The sequence below is a fragment of the Tupaia chinensis genome, unplaced genomic scaffold (assembly GCF_000334495.1).
Source record: "Tupaia chinensis unplaced genomic scaffold, TupChi_1.0 Scaffold000271_1, whole genome shotgun sequence".
Lineage (NCBI taxonomy): Eukaryota > Metazoa > Chordata > Mammalia > Scandentia > Tupaiidae > Tupaia > Tupaia belangeri.
Genome location: NW_006159752.1, coordinates 3,400,088 through 3,406,841, shown reverse-complemented (window position 1 = coordinate 3,406,841; position 6,754 = coordinate 3,400,088). Strand labels below are relative to the sequence as shown.

Here is a 6,754-nt window from a genome sequence, read left to right as displayed (position 1 = left end):
CGCGCAGAGCCCGGAAGGGCCCGCGACGTCCCCAGGCCAGACGCAGCCTTGGCGCCCGGCCCGCCTCCTGCCGCCGCCGGCTTAGCAGGGCCCCGGGGGGACCGACCTAGTGTTCCTTTTTAATGTAGACATTTCTTCCTATTCTTTTTTGATTTTGCTTGGTAGAGATGTTTCTTTTTTTTCCTTCTTCTTGTTTAATTGCCAGAGGGTACATGCTTACACCAGATAGAAACAGTGATCGAGAAGGGGAGAAAGAAAGCATCCCCCTGGGGCACACAGACACATATGTGCCCACAGTGTTTTTCAAGCGACTGGAGCCAAGAATCCAACTGCCATTGGCCATGTGGGGTCTGGGCCCCTGAACCAGTAAGCTCCGAGACTTTTCGATATCTTCTCAAACCTTGGATCTCTTTTGGACACAGCACTGGTTCCACAGTGTGTTATGTGATTTGCGACTGAGGGTTTTCTTTTTTCCGTTACTGATCTCTGTATTCATTGTCTTTAGCCATGAAGAGCATGGTATGAGTTTAGTCTCCTACAATTGTTACATCGTTTGCGATGTCACCTGTAATCACTGCAGGAGAGTGCTCTGGAGAGTGTTCTGTGTGCCCTTGAGAAAACGATGTAGTCTACTGATCTCTGGTGGAGTGTTGTCAAGATTTGCTTGGCCTGTTGTTCTACAGTGTTGCTCACAACTATACTCACTTCTGGACTTCTTAGCTGAATTTCCATCTAGGATCGAAACCGATGTATTGATATCTCTTACTCTTGTTGTTGTCTCTCTTGAGAACTGTTACTAAATGGGTAGTTCATGTGTTTAGGAGTGTTGACATTGTGGTTATATACATGTGAAATTGCTATCCATCTTCCTCGTGGGCTGTTATTTTATTCTAATGTAATGAACCTCTTTGTCTTATGTGATAGTTGGAAAGTCTGTTATAATTAGCTGTCCCTGTAAAAATGAGGACACTTTGGTCACAGGGAGAGCAGCCATGAGGAATCGAGTTGTGCTGTATAGGAACAAGGAATCACAAAGCAAAGACAGATCCTGAAATAGATCCTTCTCCCACATCTTCAGAGGGAGTGTGGTCCTGAGGACACCTTGACTGTGTACTTCAAACTTCCAGAATTGTCAGACAATCATTTATGTTTTTTAAAAATATTTTTTATCTACTTATTTGTTGTGATTTTCTTAACTCTTATATAATTTCATTTATTATAATTTTTATAAATGAATCTTTTTAAAATTATTTTATTAATTAATCAATTTATTATTATTTTCACATGAATTTTGCCAGAGAAAGACAGAGAGAGAGCAAGCTTCCAGTTTCAAGACTCGAACCGTGGTCAGCCACGTGGGAATTCCAGCACCTTAAGCACCATGCCACAATTTTTTTAAATGTTGCTAAAGGGCACATGAGCTTGCCAGAGAGAGACAGAGATAGAAAGTGAGAAAGCAAGTTGCCTAGACCAGGACTGTAATCTCAGTTGGCTATGTGGGAGCCAGTGCCTTAACCAGCAAGCCACCTGCCAGCCCTTAAGTATTTAGATTTTTTTTCTATATTTTGTCTTAAATGATTAATATTTTATTTATTGTTATTAGTATTATTTTTTACTTGCTATGTGGCAAAGAAGCTAACCAAAGAGAAATAAACAGAGAAAGAGAGAGAGAAGGAAATTGAGAAAGCAAGCTGCCATATTTGGGATTCAAAATGTTCTTTGGGAGTCTCGTACCTTAACCGCCACGTCACCTGCTGACCCCATGTGTTAGGATTTACCCTTCTTCTTTTCTTGCCTTAAAGATTTAATTATTTGATTTTATTTATTATTTTTTATTTTACTACACCAAATTAAAATTTTAAAAATTTTAATGAAAATATTTATTCTTTTTATTTAAACATTTCATTAAGGCATGCATGCTAACAAGAGAGACAGTCAGAAACAGAGAGAAAAGGAAATTGAAACAGCAAGCTGCTTGGTATGGGATTTGATCTGCCATTGGTCATGTGGGAGTCTAGTGCCTTAACCACCATGCCACCTACTGGCTCCTTTGTTGTGATGTTGAAGCCACCAGGACCTCAACCACCATGGTCCCTGCTGACCCTACATTTCTGTCCTTGAGAACACTCGTTTTGTGATGGCCTTCCTAGAAAGTTAACACAGAGACTAATTTTATCAGAGACCCATTTGGTCCTTTACGAACTAGCTGTGATGGAATCTGGAGAGAAAGTGAGGAAACTCCCTGAAGGAAAAGCTGCAGAGCTGGATGTACGAAGATGGGGGTGATGGGAAGAGACTGGCGGACCTCAGGCTGGCGGGACTCACCACGCTCCTGTCTGCCTCATAAGTAAACTCTCACGGATAATGAACATTGACGTCCTTTCCACATCACCCCATTTCATAATACCAAGTTGCTAAATGCAGTCTTCCAAGATTAGTATTTTTAAGCCTGCCGGCTTGTTTATCTACCTATGTAATTTATTTCTACTCTATTTTTATTCTTTTCTCTTTCCTTCTCTAAATATGTTTTCTGCCTTTTCTTTTTCCCTACTGACAACTGTTCTCCATGATTGTTACAGCAAAGCTTTTATAAGTTACTTATTGGCCTTAGAAAGGAATATGTAGATGATGTTTTGATTCCTTAGAAAATATTTTATATGGGGTTGAGCCTTTTACTAGAACTTGAAATACTTCAGGTTTTCCATTTTATCTCCAAAAATGAGGAAATATTCAGGAAGCAAGGTAAAAATACGAGCAAAAGTCCACAAGATAAAATATTGTATTAAATGTAGGAGGCAGATGGAAAGGGAACAGGAGACCATATTTCTTCATCTTGAAGATTCATTAGACACAAAGTTTGGTGAGGATGGTGGAGCCACAGGAGGAAGGAATCCTAACCTGCTGTCACGTTCTATAGAACTAGAGACTCTTGTTTCTAGGCAGCCAAAACTTGAATTTCATCAAATAAGAGAGAAATGAAGGAGAGGATTTACAATTCTCTTTGTCATGTGAGGTGTCAATTGAAAATCTTTTTTGGTAGAGGAGGGTGATACAATCGGTGAATAAGGCTGTAACTGGAAAAGACCATGGGGACCACCAATTAATCCTTTCGTAAGTCTTTCAAGAGCTTACCATTAAAGGAGAGGAGACAACTTTATTTTCCATGCAGGAATATGCAATACACACACACACACACACACACACACACACACACATACAATTCTTTGCCTAGTGTTTAGAGCTTTTAAAATTTTTCATCTGTATATTTATTTGTATTTTCAGAAGACAGAGGTTCTTACCAGAAACAGAGAGAAAAAGAGAAAGAGAAAGGAGAGAGAGAGAAAGCACCTACCCAATGGGCCATGCTTACGTGATTTGGGGCACACACGTGCTGGTGCCTGGTATGGTTTTCAAGGTACCAAGGCCAAGATTCAAACTGGGCCAGCAGGGTGGGATGTGGTTCCCTAGGATAGGCTTTGTGATGTGTTCATTTCAATAGTGATACACCATAAATAAATAATTGTATTTCATAACAACAGAAATCAGCACTTGGCTACATAAATACCAAGAGTGATATGGAGATCCAATCACCATCTCAGGATTTGACTCCCACTATTGAGGGGTTGTCTAAGCTTTTGTCTTCTCTGCCCTACTCTAGACTTGTCTCCCCTTTCTGTCTCTTCAGAAGGTTGCTCACATCATCCAGTGCTCTTGTCGCCTTACTGATAAGGGTAGCATTTGGCCTAAATCAAGTCTCCTGACAAAGGTCCGCTATGACAAAGTAAAGACCGAGCAAAATATCTCATTCTCTACTAAACAAGCATTCATGAGGGACACTCAGTTTTATAGCTTAACTCCTCATCAGCGGAATAAGAACATAATACCAAGTTGTACAAGGACGACTTTCAGCTGAGGGTTCCCTGTGTTGATGAGGAAACTCAGAAAATCAGACAGACGTGAGACAATGTGGACAAGAAAGCACAATTAGGGAAGAGGATAGGAGCGTTTGCCACAGTCACCCCATTTAATAATGTCCTGACTTCATCCCAGGGCTGAGGTATCCCGCCCTGATTTTCTGTGTCTTCTCTTTTAATCTTCCTGTAAATATCCATTCAGATTTTCTTTAAAGTGTTGGCAAGGAATTGTATGAGCGGCTCACACAAGCAAAGCGTTTACCTCAATCGGGTTGAGCATTTGAATGATTAGAGGTCAAATTTATGGAGACTGAAGAGTCGGATTATGGGGATGAAGGTGGAGTCATGGGAGCCTGGGAAGTGGAAAAAAAAAAAGGTGGAAAGAAAAATTGAATCCTCTATTAACTCTTTTTCTTATTTATATTTATTTTTGGAGAGGTTTTTGCTATACGGCACGTGCACTCGCCAGAAAGACAGAGAGAGACAGAGAAACAGAAAGTGAGAAATCACCCCCTAGGGGGGATGGCCATGCCACAATCCCTTCTCCTCCATTTTCCTGTCAGGTTCTTGGCCACACATGCGCACACAAGCCCCAGCATGAGTTTAAGTCACTGGGCCTGGGACTCGAACTGCGGTCAGCTACATGGGAGTTCAACGACGTAGCCATTACACCAAGTACTGTTCCTTTATTTATGTATTTTTGAGGTTTGGTGCATGAGGCCGCAGTGAGAGAGTCAGAGACAGAGCAAAAGAAAAATCACTCCCCAGGGAATGACCATGCCACAATCCTTTCTCCTCCAATGTCCTTTTAGGATTTTGAGCAAACATGCACATGCCCAGCATGGTTGTCGAGGCATGAGTCCAGGCCTCAAATAATGGAGTCATCCTGAGGGATGTAGCGCCTTAACCTCCAGGCCAGCTGCCAACCCAAGCCCTCTTTAAATTTTATGAATAATTCCTTTTTCTTGTTGTTGTTGTTTTTTTTTTTAAATAGGTTTCTACTCTAGGGAATGTTTATACCTGAGAGAGAGAGAGAGACAAAGACGGAGACTCAGAGGAAAAGTGAGAAATATCCTCCTCCCAGGGTGCATGGACAAGCTATAATTCCTACACCCCTCATACTTTTTATGAAATCTTTGGAAAGGAATTACCCAATTTCAGTGTGAATTTCAAGTCACTGCATCGGGTATTAGAACCACAGTCAGCCCTGTGGACTTGCAGTGACATAGCCACTATGCCATCTGCTGGCCGTTTGGCAGTTAAGAGGAAAGTTGTGGTCCCGTTCTGTGTCACAGGTGGTAGCATATTGATCTGCAGTGCTGGAATCTGAACAATCTATAGGAATCTGAACCATCTGTAGGTTCAGATTCTGAGATGACTAAAACATGCTGGAGCGTGTATCCTAGACGCCGATTAGGTGGAGGACAGGGAGACAGAATTAGGCATTTCAAAATCCTGTAGAGTGTCTTTCTCTCTCTGTCTTGTCACATAAAAAAAATTTTTTTTAATTAAAAATAATTTTTTTTGGGGGGGGACGTTTTTGCTATAGGGTATGTGTGCTCGCCAGAAAAACAGGGAGAGACAGAGAGACAGAAAGCAAGAAATCATCCCCCCTGGGGGAGATAGCCACGCCGCAATCCCTTCTCCTCCATTCTCCTCTTGGGATCTTGGGCACGCATGCTCCACTTGGGATCTTGGGCACGCATGCACTCATGCCCGGCATGAATTTAAGCCACCGGGTCCAGGACTTGAACCGCGGTCGACTACGTGGGAGTCCAGCAACATAGCCATTACTCCAACTGCTGGTCCCACAAAAACAAATTTTTCAAAGATTATGAGAAAAAGGAAAGAATAAAAGGCTATAGTTTAAGTATTAACCATGTGAGAGGCTGAAGGAGGGTGTTAATATGATGAAGACTATAACCATAGCTCCAAGGCTAAAAATCACTGTCCCTAAGCTAGAACAGTGAGAAAGAACAACCAGGTGTGTATGAGCTGACATATGCTTGCTCAACACACTGAGGATATGGAATGATTAGTGGCAGGCAGGTGAACAGTAAATGTGTTAGCCTCTATGTGGTTTATGCAGGACTGATTAGGGAAGCTGATGTAAGAAGAAGGAGGAAATGTAAATGAAATGGTATCAGGAGAGACCCTGGTAGTGGTCTGGAAGTGGCTTTGGTTATCAAGGACAATTACAACTAAGCTTCTGGTCTGTGTGGCGTTTATAGATTCAGGGTATGAGACTCCTCCTCCCTGCTGGCCTCCACATTGTGAACAGAGACATTTTAGTAGAATTAAGTGGCAGCAAGGTACTCCACACAACAATTGCACCAATCTTTATGATTTTCATTCTGTTTTGTTTTGTTTTTCAATTTTCCAGAGGGTGGGTATGTTTGTTGGAGAGAGACAAACAAACAGAGAGACGAAAAGTTAGAAAGCACTCCCTTTGAGAATGGACAGGCTGCAATCCCTTCTCTTCCTACTCTTCCTCCATTTGGGACTTGGGACATGCAAGTACATGTGCCTGGTATTTCTCAAGCGATGGGTCCAGGAATGTGGGTCCATGCATTCGATGAGGTGGGATCCAGCTACTTCAGCTACCACTGCACTGGCTGGTCCAGTGTATTGTTTTACTGAAAGAAGCTGTCCAGTACAGTAGATAGCAACACCTTTTCAGTTTATTAATCCACTCATTTCATGTTGGTGAGATACAAAGGGTGACAGAAAAGGGTCAGAGGCACTGACAGACCAACGAGGACCTCCAGGAGGCCTGCTGTGATCGTTCCCAGCCTTTCCAGCCCGCCAAGATCACGGGCAACAGGCACAGCAATGGAGTG

The 6,754-nt window shown here is 42.2% G+C and overlaps 1 protein-coding gene across 1 annotated transcript in view; it reads left to right on the top strand.

The window, feature by feature from the left end:
• Nucleotides 1-2,955: 2,955 nt before the first annotated feature.
• LOC102496251 (disintegrin and metalloproteinase domain-containing protein 25) overlaps nucleotides 2,956-6,754 on the top strand; it is an 8,637-nt gene continuing 4,838 nt past the window's right edge. Inside the window, exon 1 of the mRNA XM_006149701.1 lies at nucleotides 2,956-3,111. The gene's annotated coding sequence lies outside the window, so the exon portion shown is untranslated. The remainder of the gene's footprint in view (nucleotides 3,112-6,754) is intronic.